The sequence below is a fragment of the Motacilla alba genome, chromosome 1 (genome assembly GCF_015832195.1).
Source record: "Motacilla alba alba isolate MOTALB_02 chromosome 1, Motacilla_alba_V1.0_pri, whole genome shotgun sequence".
Classification (NCBI taxonomy): Eukaryota; Metazoa; Chordata; class Aves; order Passeriformes; family Motacillidae; genus Motacilla; species Motacilla alba.
In genome coordinates, this window is record NC_052016.1 from 105,505,620 (window position 1) to 105,518,646 (window position 13,027).

Genomic DNA, 13,027 nt, shown 5'->3' on the forward strand with positions numbered 1-13,027 from the left:
GGAATGCAGGAACTCAAAGGAAATGCCACAAATGCCTGCTGACTGTTTTTTCCAACTATTCCCACAACAAACTACAGCCCTTTTTTGTGGCTTCAGCGCATCACACTGTGAGTCTGCAGCCAGCAGCGTGTGTGTGCAAGCAGGTGAATGATTATCTGGAGAGATGAGGCAATGTGGTTTCACTGCGATGCGAAACCTCCCCGACTCCATGGTAAGACCAGCCCACTCGGCATGGCAGGTGCACTCCTTTTGAAAGACAAGGCAGAGACACATATCTTGGGAATATTCTACAGGTCTGGAAAGGTTTGAGGCACAGCTTTGTGAGCAGCTTTTATTTTTTACTCCAGTCACAAGCCTTATCATGGGTATGACTTCGGGAAAGGGTTGTGGTCAAGAGAATTAGGAATGCATTCAGGTTTGTTACTAGGAAAAGAAACCAGCAGCAGCCTGTGGTAACAGAGCATTGTAATTAAGACAGGTGAAAATTAAAACCACGTTGAAACTCTCCCATAATTTGAGGTCTGTGAAATCCCAAACTACATCTAATTTTTGTAGCTTAAGTAGATACCGCTGTTAGATGCCTTAGCTATCTGTCTTAGGCTGAGTCAGGGGTGATCTCATGACTGATATCATACCACATGTTCCTTCCCTGCTCTCCCCAGGACTACTGTATGAACAAGTCAATAACTACACTGAAGATTACTTTCAAGAACCACATAAATACATAATTTTAAAAAACTGGCTAAGATATTCCACTGTTAAATACAAAATGTACTGCTCCTCATTTGTGGCAAATTCACTTTTATAGCATTATACTACATGACCTTAAGTCAAAATCATTCTCTTGAAAAACGAAGCATTCTTTTAAAACCTATTAAGGTCCCCATTCTGTTTCAACCTGGAGGAAGCAAGGCAAGTAAGAGACTGACTTGATCCAAAGCCATCTGACTTCAGAGAGAGTTTTGCTCATTTTTGGATTAGGTTCTCCCATAAAAAGTGATGTAAGTCATGGTAATGGATACAGAAGTTGTATTACTGGATCATCCGGCAGCACAAATGTGGTATCAGATGTGAACACCTCTGCATTACGCCAAATCAGAGGGAAAAATATGTTAGGTATGTTGATTTCTTGCCAGGTACAGGAGAACAAACAATACCATAGCCAAAAGAAAGTGTTATAATACCTTATGTAATATCTTACATATATCTTATATAATATGAATTCAAACAGCCTGTGCAAGTCTAGGACAAGACATGCCTCCTACATGCATTTTTTTGAACCAGTATGAACCAGCAGAGTAAATTTGCCCAGCACCTTGCAATTTGTGTCTATTAGATAGGGTATGAAACACTCTAAATAATGTCAAACCACAGCCTGAGCACATAACAAAACAAGTTATTTCAAACAAAATTTCATTCTTACAAGCACAGTCATGTAGCTGAAAACAGAAAACACACACATGGTCAAGGGAACCCCTCATGCTCAGAGTTAAGTAATTAAATGAGAAGTTGCACAAAAAGGAGGTTAATCCACTATTTCCACATTTCAATTTGGCCATAAACCTGGCAATGTTTAGCTAATACCCCAGAGATCATTCCAGGCTGGAAGGATATCTTTCCACCCTCAGCTGGAAATATTAAACAAGAAGTTTTCTGCGTGGTGGGATCCAAACAGTGCTGCTATAACATATTTCTGCAATCTCTGCAGCGGGGATTCTCAAGAGGTTCATGTACCAGAGGTCCAGAGGCTCTCAGTGGTATCAGAGGCACACTTTGCACCTGAAAATATGAAAAGGGCACATCCTAGAACAGTGTTTCCCTGTTGTTAAAATATGGAGTGCTGTTCATTACCTTACGTGGCTCTTCAATAGAAGAAACCAAATATCAGGAAGAATGTTTGCATTTGCCTCCACAAGCATCAGGGATGCCTTTGCAAATTATTCGCGCCAAAAATCATCTGTTTGAAAAATGCTATCCTGTAACATCATGAAAAAAAACCAATCCGAATTCCTGGAAATACAACAGCATGCTTAAATGACACCACTAACAACACAGAACCATGCCAGGCTGGGGATGAATATTCTGGAAGTTATACTTTTGGCTCTATTCAGCCCTATTAATTAAGAGTGTTGCAGAAAGTTTAACTATCTCCCCAAACTCCTCGAGATCACTACTAAAGGAAATACAGGCAGTGATGTAACCACAGCAAGTCTCTCAAAAGATCAGATACTTAATTCTGCTTAAACAGAAAACACGTCCTGAGGAAGAAAGGAGATTTATTTTCATAATAGGGTGGAAAACATAATCATCTGTCTCCAGAGACACTATAAGCTGTTGGCAGTAAACATTTAACAAATAAAATGTAATCTGGTAATCAGTTTAGTGCTGTGCCTGTACCCTGAAATAGTCTGTATGAACTCAGAGCAGAACACCATTAACACATGGCACCCAAGCTATGGCCAGGCAATGCCAAGCCGGAGTGAAGGCATTTTCATACACCTTACTGCATCCATGCCAAGAGTACACAGAGCTTTCCTGAAATGCTGAAAACTAACTACTGCACAAGGAAAAAAACAGTGCCGCAAAGAAGTCCCAGAAAGGTGAGGAGAAAGCTGCAGTTATCTACCAGGCCCTGTTTCCCTGCACAAGAAGGGGCTAGGCAGCGGCCACTTGCTGGGGGTGCCACAGTGCCCACGGTCAGTGACAGCCTCCTCAGCAAGGTGAAAGATTGCAGTACCTTCAGCTGGCCTGTAAGATGAATGGGCTTCAGTCCCTCCCTGGAAGTAAACGATAACAATTCATAGTGTCTTTTAAGCTGGAAAGAGTCTCTGTATTCTTTTGTAGCTTGCCCACATCTAGATTTCACTTCAAGACATCGTTAAAGTGTGGGAGATGGCCATAAAGCAATCAGATGAAGTGTTTTCCTTTCCTCAGACTGTGTTTAGCATTGGAATGACATGTTACATGACTATGGAGTGAGGACTGCATTTGTTCACTCACTGAAACATAGTCAGAATCCAAGAGTATTTGAATTCATTTTTCAGGCTTTAAATAACCATTTTCACATCTTTTAGGTTTTTCTGGAACTCAATCAGTAAAATGTCTTTCAGTTTTCATTTTTAAGTTTATGTTCTATATATAGACCATATATTTCTTAACATTTTATGCTCTGACTATATGATCCCCTATAGGCATAAGTCAGTTTTCTTGTGTTTCCTTTTCAAAAGGTATTTAAAACTTTCTCAGAAACTACTTTCTAGTCCTTGATATTCTCAGATATATATGAAATATAAATCTATGCCACTTTCAGTTGCCAAGGCTATTCTTAGTATACATGATCCAAAGAAGTTTGGACATTGCATGAGTAGTCTGATATAAACAATTGCATTCAATAAATACATTAAGCAGAAATATAAAAACCCACAGTGTAATGTAATGTGATTTAGTTTACACAGAAATCTAAGTGCAAAATGTCATACTTTGGATGCCAAATACTGTATTAATATTGGATAAAAATGAGCCACTTACTCCAAGTAGCTTTTCTATGATCCCAACATCCTGTCTTTCCAATATCAGTACTGGAAAGAACAATATTTTAGGCTATTGGAGTGATCCACTTCACAGCTTGTTCAGCCTCTCTCAGCTCTCCTCCTATGTTATGCACAATCTGAGAAGACTCCAAGACTCATGTCAGCACCCAGTGCCCAAGAAGATTTCAGTCAGCACCAGCTCTGCAGGTTTTGTCATGAACTCCCAAAACAGCCCTTGTCTGATGCTTGATGAAGATGAATCCCAGAGCTCTCCCCAGGACCCTTGAGCACTGAGGTGCTGGGCATTGCAGGACCAGGGCTGGACCAGGGCTGCGGGCCTCTGCTCCTCTGGGGCTTGAAGGCCTCTGGTTTGCCAGCCACCTTTAGTCATTCTTAACTGGCACACGCAAGGAAAATAAGCATAACACATCTTATAGTCTTGCTGGCTGACTCCAAGAAATCTATTTCTTTTTTCCTAGTAGGCTGTCAAGAAGATCATCGTTAAAGATGTTCACATTTTCTCCAAACTTGAGTCCACTGTTTTTGACATGTTTCATCCTGGCCTTGGGCTACTGACTGTAATTCCCCTTTCACCCCATCATAATACAGTATCTACCAAATATAGCTTTGTTGAAGGGGTAAACTACTTGTGATTGATTTAATTAGGACATTAACTTGTCCTTTAATGTCCTGTCCCCCCTACAGATGGGACATCACCCTCAAGTCTGTTCTTCTGCCCTCAGGAGCCCAAGAGGGTCCCTGGAGAAACCATGTACATAAGCAGGTATGACGTTCACCTCTTGACTTTGGATGTGACAAAGCAGGGACCTTCAGTGTTGTCACACTGAAGCAGCTACTAATATTTCACCATGTGTTAATAGTCTTTGCTGAATAGGAACAGAGTTCAGCTTTTGCTTCATTTCCAACAAAGCAGAGACTTTCAAACATGGGCTAATCATGTGTTTTGCTGAATTTTCAGCCTCCAGCAAAACAACCAAAGAACAGAGGCAAGCCCACCATCTGAGAAGCCTTCCTTCTTCCTCTTTCCAGGGTGCATTACCTCTGTTTATTTGTATTTGCCAATGGTAAAAAAAATAAATTGCACTGTGTGTTCTTTAGTTGAACCATTCTTCCCTGAGAAAGGCTGGTTAGTCCAGAGCACACCAAGTAATACTAGAAGGCATAAATGACAAGAAAGAACAAAGACACATTCATTTAGCACAAAATAAATATGTTGAGAAAGGAATTACTCAAGGCTTGAAAGAATATAAACCCACATTTTTAATTCTTTATGTAACAGTGACAGCAGCCTGAGTAATCAACAAGAGGAAGTAATTGCTTTAAATTAGCATAAACTACACGCTCAATTTTACTAATAAAAGAGAGTGGGAACATTTATATTACCAGATTTTAATAATAAATCTTATATCTAAAATGAAGTGAAAGAAAAAATCAAAAATTTATGCTAACCGGGAAAACAATTTAAATATTAGGTATTAGATTTGATTAGGGAAAAATCACAGAACTCTCAAAGGGAAACTTGTTATTTTCAGTTCATTGAGCAGAATTCACTGGAGGTGGGGCAGACCAGACTTTGGTAGTTTCCCTACCTTAGATATCTAAATCCTCCTTTACTCATATCTGAGGAATTGCTGTGGTTCATCTGCTGGACTAGGCTAGACTGACAGTTTTAACTCTTGTCATCTTTCAGTCTCTGTGAATAAACCTTGCCTGGAGCAGGGGCAGGTCCACGTCCTGCCTCCTGGAGCAAACACCCAGCCACTGGCCTGAGCAGTCAGTCTCCATCATTGAGCCTTTTTTCACAGCAGTATTTATACACAGTGAAGTAATATTAAGGGAAGCCTGAAGAAAGTTCATTGTGAACAACTTTGCGAATTGAATGTTGGGTGGTATTCTAAGAAATGGGAGAAAATCTCTGGCAATGAGGGTGTGGGGAAAACAAAAGCTTTATTTTTCCATTCTCATTTTCAGACTGGTTTGTGTAGCCTTTCTTATAAATTAATTAGGATGGACTGAGTGGGGAAAAGGGATGGGGAACTTGTACACTTTATTTCTGAACTGGTTTCCAAGTCACTCAGCTTGGAAGCAAAGGAAGGACTGAAAGGATGGGATTTCACACCACAAAGACAATTCACAGAGATCAATTTGGCTTCTCAAATTCTTTCCCACACCATCTGCTGCTCACCACTCCTAGTCCTTGACTCGTAAACCCACCTCTGACCTCTACCTCATGCCAAATATCTTTCATTTTATAATTGTAGACAGGGCTATTGTCTATCCACAATAATTCGTCTCAGCTTGGGAAGAGATGAAGAAAATATGGGAAGACACTTAACTGCTTCCAGAACTACACTCCTTTCTATACTTATTTTCCTAAGAGCCATCAATCCTCACTCTGAGGATAGCAAAGGCCATTCATGGTTATTTCCCAAGAAACCAGGACTGCCACTCTAAAGCACTCTTTTGCAAATGCGTGTCATGTGGGGAAGAGCATGGAGAGCGTCACTGTTTCAGAGAGAATTTTCTTTTTGCATACTCAGAAAAATGACATTCTGTTCCAAAGCAACTGCATGCCAAGTTTGCAGCTAAAGTCATTCTGGAGCTATCCAAGCAAGGAAGAAAAGGAAATACATATCCCAAAAATGTTTTAATCATGGAAATTTATGTTCAGGTTCTAAATAACCTAAGAGACGGCTAAAAACCTTTTGTGAATTTTGAAAAGACAGAATCACTTAAAAGCATAGGGGGCAAATAAAGCATTGAAAATATCAAACTACTGGGCAGATTATAAACACATGAAAATGTTCATTTAAAGCTTTAAAATTGGCCCTATCTCCACCATTATTTCTTTAATGGAAAGAGTAAAAGTAGGTTAAGTTAAGAAACAATGCCCCACATGTGGATTTTTCCTTTTCAGCTCATTTAAAAATAATTCAGAAGTGCTCTTGTCATGTCAAATGAAAAAATGTTAAGAATACTTCAAGGAAATATATCTTCATTATAGCAGGCTTGTTATTTGGGTCTTCCAAAGGTTACCTTGGTAACTTTTTACATTGATCTTCCACAAGTATAGTTCATGTCCTGTTGTATTAGAAACAGATAAACATTTCAAAAATGCTAAATCATATTTCAATATCACTCTGTACTTTGACTTTTCAAACTGCTTTGGCTGACTCGTTCAATGTGCAGGTAAAGAAGCAAAGGGAGGAACAGAAGGTGTCGACTGAGTAATCTTACAGAATAAAAGACCACATTGTATCGTGTTATCTCAGGTATTTCTTTTTTAAAGTCTCTCCCCTTCTTTATACTTTGGAATAAGGGGACCATGAAAAATAGAGCTTAGCAAAAGAATGGGCACATGAAAAGAAAGACTTTACTGTACCAGTACCTCAGCTGAAACTACGCAGTGTTTGGCAGCATGAGGACATGCCTTTCTTTGGAAAAGGTCATTTCATAGATCAAACAGGGAAGGCCTAATTTGCTTACCTGTACTTTATAATAACCCTTCTGCCTCTTTTAATAAAGGCACAAAGTCAGTTTTGGGTTGGGTTGGTTTTTTTGGGGTTTTTTCTGGTGTTTTTTTTTTAATCAATCACTTTTTATTTTCATTAATTACCAGTTTATGCTCTTACACCAACATGAGGAAAAATCTTGAACCCATGCATATTCTCACCCTTCCCTTTCTGAATCATGCAAAAACCCTTACATCCAAAGACTATTCCTGGGAACATGCACTCCAACCAAGCGAGTGTGAAGTCAGAGGAGCTGAAGGCTATGAGAGCAGACCAGAAGCTGTGGCATGGACAAGTTTCTTTTGTTGGGATTCTTTCCTGAGCACTACTAGAAATCTTCAGGGAGGTGCTCTTAAGCTACTTTTTTTTTTTTTTTTTTTTAAGAATGTGAATGAAAAAAAGCTTAGGCAAGAAAAGCAGATGCAAATTTTGTCACATGCCAGGTAGAAATAGCAGCCCATTTTGTTATGGAACAAAGTGTCAGTTCATCTCTCCCCACCCTACAAAAACAGAAAGTGGGTGAGAAAAACACTTCAGAAAAAACAAATGGTTGTGTGAGATCACAAGTGATACAATGAAAGGGGGAAAAGTAAACAGTGTTGAAATAGAAAATGGGACTGCTGGAGTTACAGAGGTTACATTAAAGAGGAAAACAAGAGCCATGTGTGCATCTCTCCAAAAGTAAAGAATTTCACCTCAGCCTGTGCAACTGTCTGAATTGAGGACTTCTCTGCAGACCACATCAAGGGACTGCCTGCAACTTCTAGGGGCTCTAGAGCAACACAAGCATCAATACCCAGGGAGTGGCTTTACAGAAAAGAAGAAAGCGCAAAACACTTCCGCGCTATGGGACTGCAAAATGGAACAGACTGACTTCTAAGGCTGTGTTCCTGAGAGCCTGGGTGACCCAGGCTGACAGCTGGGGGATGCATGCTGCTGCTGAACCAGAAAGCAGCTTCTTCTGCCCTCAGTCTCGGGGCATTGGGGTGCTCTCTGCTCTCTCTGGTACTGGCTGCATTCGATGAGTCACACAACACCCACCTAACCCGCCTGCAGTGGCTCCAGCTGTTCTCTCCTGACTTGAACTGCACATGCCCTCTTACACACCCTGCCTTGCTCAGCACTTCTTGGCTCACCAAGGCAGACACAAGGTCTGTATCTTTTTCTTCCTTTCCAGGCTCCTGACTTTGGGGCAGCAGCTTGCTGTATTATTTACGATGTCGCAGTGCGAAGGCCAGGAATGAGGGAGGTTTGCATTCCAAGAGAGCCACTTCTTTCCCATGAAAAGTATGCACAATCCTAACACCCAGAGGATGTTTTCTACTATGGACAAATAATTTCCATGATACGTGGTATGTATAAATACCTTATTTCTACCTCTTCTCCTACAACTTTTCCACTCCATAGCAACATGAAATAATGACAGACCCTAAAGGAAAACAGCAAAAATTTGTCAATTTTCCTTGTATTTACTCTATGTAGATGGGGATGAGCATTTATAAAGCCTCAATGCACACCCTTTCAATAACTTATGATTATGATTATTTTATCCTTCCCCCCCCCCCACCTCAAGTGCTTTTGCAGCTTCATTGACCCCACTCTGCTACTGTGGTCAAGCCTCTCTCACAAGAAGTGTGTTCAGTATGTTTTCTCCTAAAAGTCTTGGGCCACCAATAACCTGCAGATAAAACTGGAAATACAACTGAAGGCCTGAAGATTGTACAGCCTGCTGCCTGGATGCCTGCAGGACCCATGCCTTGACGCCAGCACCATTTCACACTGCATGATTTCTTCTCAGTCCAATTAAACCAGAAACGTAGAAAAGTTTTAACTTTATCTCTCTGCTAGATTTCAGTTTTATTGTTATTTCATAAGACAGGAACCAAGGCAAAAATACTGAAGTCAAATGTAAGGTACATTTGTAATAACTCTACCTGGAGTTATTAAAATCTTTATTAGTTTCTAAGAATATTTGTCACTATATGTTGTTTGTACTTCAGCCCAAGCTTCTGCTCAACTTTGCCATAGCTATAAATATAGCAAATGCTCAACCTATATTCCAGTGAGGCTCCTTATTGCACACACAGCCATGCCAGGACAGCTGGTGGTGGAAGGGGAAAACAGCCAGCAGCAGAAACTTCTTAAGCTTCTTCAAGGAATCCTGGCCTGAGACCTTCTAAAATAAAAGAAATCTCTACTAGTCACATGCAGTATAATGTGGGGTGGTTTTTTTTTGCCCAAAGGACTCTAAAGCTATGACCACAACACTCGAAAAAACAGGGCCTGGAAATGAGCTTAAGCACTGGACTGCTAATTGCCCATTATGCTTAACTGCAAGCATGTGTCCTGGAAAAGGTTTGGCTCATGTCAGCTCACATTGTCCCTGACAGAATCCAGACCAGGAGATGGTGAGTGTGCAGCCCATTCCAGCAGGCAGCATGCACCAGGCAAACACCAGACCAGCCTCCCCTTTTCCCTCTTCCTGTGCCTAGCATCACCTTTTTTCACTGCCTTCATATTCTCCAGAGCATAGGACACGTGTTCTCAGCTTCATACTATGAAAATGTCACTCCTATAACCATTTTTTTTCAGGAAAAGAAAGAGCCAATAAAAAAAAAGCACAAACATGCTAACAGTTGTATTGTAGGTCCATGGAAAGGAAGCAATTGGTTTGTAAAATGGATCTGGTCAGGTCTTGGTACTTGGCCAAAAGCCAAGTGCCTTCACTTGTTTTATTTGGTGTTATAGATACAGTCCAGCTGCAAGAATCTGGTCTTACCTTCACAGGGATGACAGAAGGCACCTGTGACACTAAGGTCACCATCATTTGGACAATACTGACAGGTACATGGTGGATGGAGCTGTGAAGGGCCAGGAGCTGCAGTCAGTGACCCTTGTGGGTCCCTTCCAACTCAGGATATTCTGTGATTTTGTGATCCTGCTGAAACCCTTGAGGGCATTAGAACCAGGAAAGATTTTTTTTTTTACCTTGTGCAGAACAAATGTTAGCTTTGATCCTAGAAACAACAATTGCCTTGGCTGAAACCTCTCTGTTTAAACAGACACCCAAATAAGAACATCAGGAGGAATGTCCTTCGTAGGTAACAATAATCTCACGCTCTGTAGTTCTTTTTTATCCTTGAGATGTCTGTAGCTTTAGAGTAAATTAGGATAGTTTTTTTCTTCTCTTTATTTTTATTTTTAAGATCTCAGAGTTTTAATTATGTTGAAACAGGAAGCATGCTTCATTTAAATGATGTCAGAATTTCTTTCTTGAGCTGTTTCATGGGAAGAATCCTTACTTCTTTTTCTCTGTTTACACTGAAGGTTCATGAAGCCAATGTAAACAGCAAAATGAGTGTAAACACCAGGGATTAACTTTAGGAGATTTGAAAGCAACAGGGTTTGCCTTAATAAAATCAAGCAAATAATTAAGCAGCAGGGTTTGCCTTAATAAAATTAAGCAGATAGTTTAGTATCTCTATATATCTATATAGCTTAGAGGTCCTGAAGAAGTATGTTCCCCTTATTAAACATTCACCATTTAAGCTTTTTTAGGATTTCCTCAAATAATCAAGGATAGCATTATGTTGGTGGTAAGCTAATTTTTTATTAACTTCAGGGAGAGGACAAGTGGGTTATTGCTTCATTAAATGTGCAGACACTCAGTGAAGTTGTATTCTCTGCACTGCAATACAGCAAGATTTTTATAAGTACAATATTCTTAAAGGATTGTTGTCTCTTTCTTGTGAGCTGTGCTTTGACTCTAACTGCCTAATGATCCTAATATGAACACTCCTGGTTATAATTACTTTTAAAAAAACGAGGGGGCAAAAAAGAAGAATGTCACTCTGCAAAAAAAAAACCAAAAAAAAACAACAAAAAAACCCCCAACAAAAACCCCAAAAACCCCCCAAAAAACCCACCCCAAAACAAAAAAACCCCAAAACAAAACAAAACAAAAAAAACCCCACCAAAACTATCTTGCCCTAATCAATGCCAGAATAAATAATTTTGCTTCTAACAAGTAAAACATAGAAGAGAACATTCAGGTGATGGTTGTTGAATAAAAGTTTAGGAAGAAAGTTATACAGTTTTAAGAGATTCCAATGTGGTCAATGTGATGAGAGCCTCATAAAGCCAAAATACTCTCAGAATGCTTAGAAGTGTCTGCTTGCCGTTTCCAGGCTGAACAAAATCAAGGAGGGATTTTAAAGAATTCAGTGCAGAAGTAAAAGAATTTTTGATTGCTTAGGTATAATTGAAATCTCGCCGGGATTTACAAGAAGCCGTGACAGTGTGGGTGCTGGCGTTCATGTAAACACCCCTTGTCTCTACTACCCTCGGCTGACATGCCTTCCCTTCGGCACCGCACCAATCCAGCTGAGCCAGGTAAATACACACCTGGCACCCGACCAGCGATCCCAGGAGAAACAAGGAAAAGCAGGGCAGATTCAAACAACAGCAACTAACAGCATGCATAGTGCATCTTGCCAGACACACTGGGTGTATCTTTGGGCTGCTGTCACCTTTGTGGTGTTTGCCTGCGGACGTTCAGCGAGAAGCCCGGCGCCAGCAGACGCGCGGGTAACGCTGAGGCTGCACGCAGAGTAACCGCGGCGGCGAGGGCTCCGCGCCGAGCAGACCGCGGGCAGCCCCGCTCCCCGCACACCCAAGCCTCGCTGTTCCCAGTGCGCTGCGCAGGAAGGATCGAGGCGGGGAATTCTCCTCTTCAGGGGACCCGGCCACCTCTTCCCCGCGGGGCCGGGGCGCTGTCTGTGCCCGCCGCAGGACTACAGCTCCCGGCGGGCCTTGCGCCGCCTCCATCTTCCCCCTCACAAACAGCGCGGGTTGCGTGGTTGAAACGCAGCGCCTTGTTGAAATAAAACCTGTCCTTGAACACAACTTTCTCAGACTGTGCTTTGAGCCTGCGGGGAGGCGCGCAACTGAAATAGATCCTCGAATTAGCCGAATGAGCCCTCACGATCTCGTTGGGTTCACTTTGGCAAGAGGCCCGAGTCTCCACTCCCGGGCTGCTCTGCCTCCCAGAGGAGCTGTAAATCTGCTTTTCTTTCCTGGAGGCGATCTAGTGTCCTGGGAATGTCCTCAAAATACGTGATGGGTCAGCTCATCTCCTGCTTCAGCAATATTCAGCAAACCCGGTCGCTGGCCTATTGTACCACACCCCCCGTTCACTGTTCCTCAGTGTCCGGGACGATGCTCCTGAGGATGCTGCCTGCCATTGCTCTGCTGCCTGTGCTTTCTCCTTGCCGTACACTTGCTGCCTATGAGTGAGGAGCTGTAGTTCAAGCCTTGCTAAATCTCATATATCTATACCGGGCCTTTTGTTTGTGTGCTGTACATGGCAGGAACAACTTGCGACAGGTGCTACACGGGCAATATGTATATACACACACAAACACTGTTTTCCCATTTTCCAAGTGGCTATTGCTCTATATTTTTGATTTTGGGCAGCCATTTGGCAGTCTTCACTATGGACAACTCAGTACCTTTGAAAAGTCCATGTTCTGTATTTTATCTAGAAATAGGCATTGCCTGGGTAGCACTATCATGGGTTTTCCATAAACACACCAGCATTTCTCCTCTCCCATCTCCCTTTGGGTGGATCTTAATTAAGCACAGCTCACATACAGGATTTTGAAAGTCCTGCTAGAGGAGGAGCCTTGGTAGGAGATCTGGCCAGGCTGGGTATCTGCAGGCAAGGATTATTTACAGCAAGGTGGTTCAGGGAGATAAGGATGGATGTACATGTACATCTATCCCAGAGTGGGAGCAGGGAGAGAGTAGACAGGGCAACAACTGTATCTCAAATGCTATGGCAGAGAGCTAAGTATTAAGTATTAGGAGACCCAAGTAGAAAGAAATTTGAGTCAAAAGATTTGAGGAATAGATTGGGTGGGAGTCATAAAAGCGGGCTGGGGTGAACTAGGAGAAGTTGAGAAG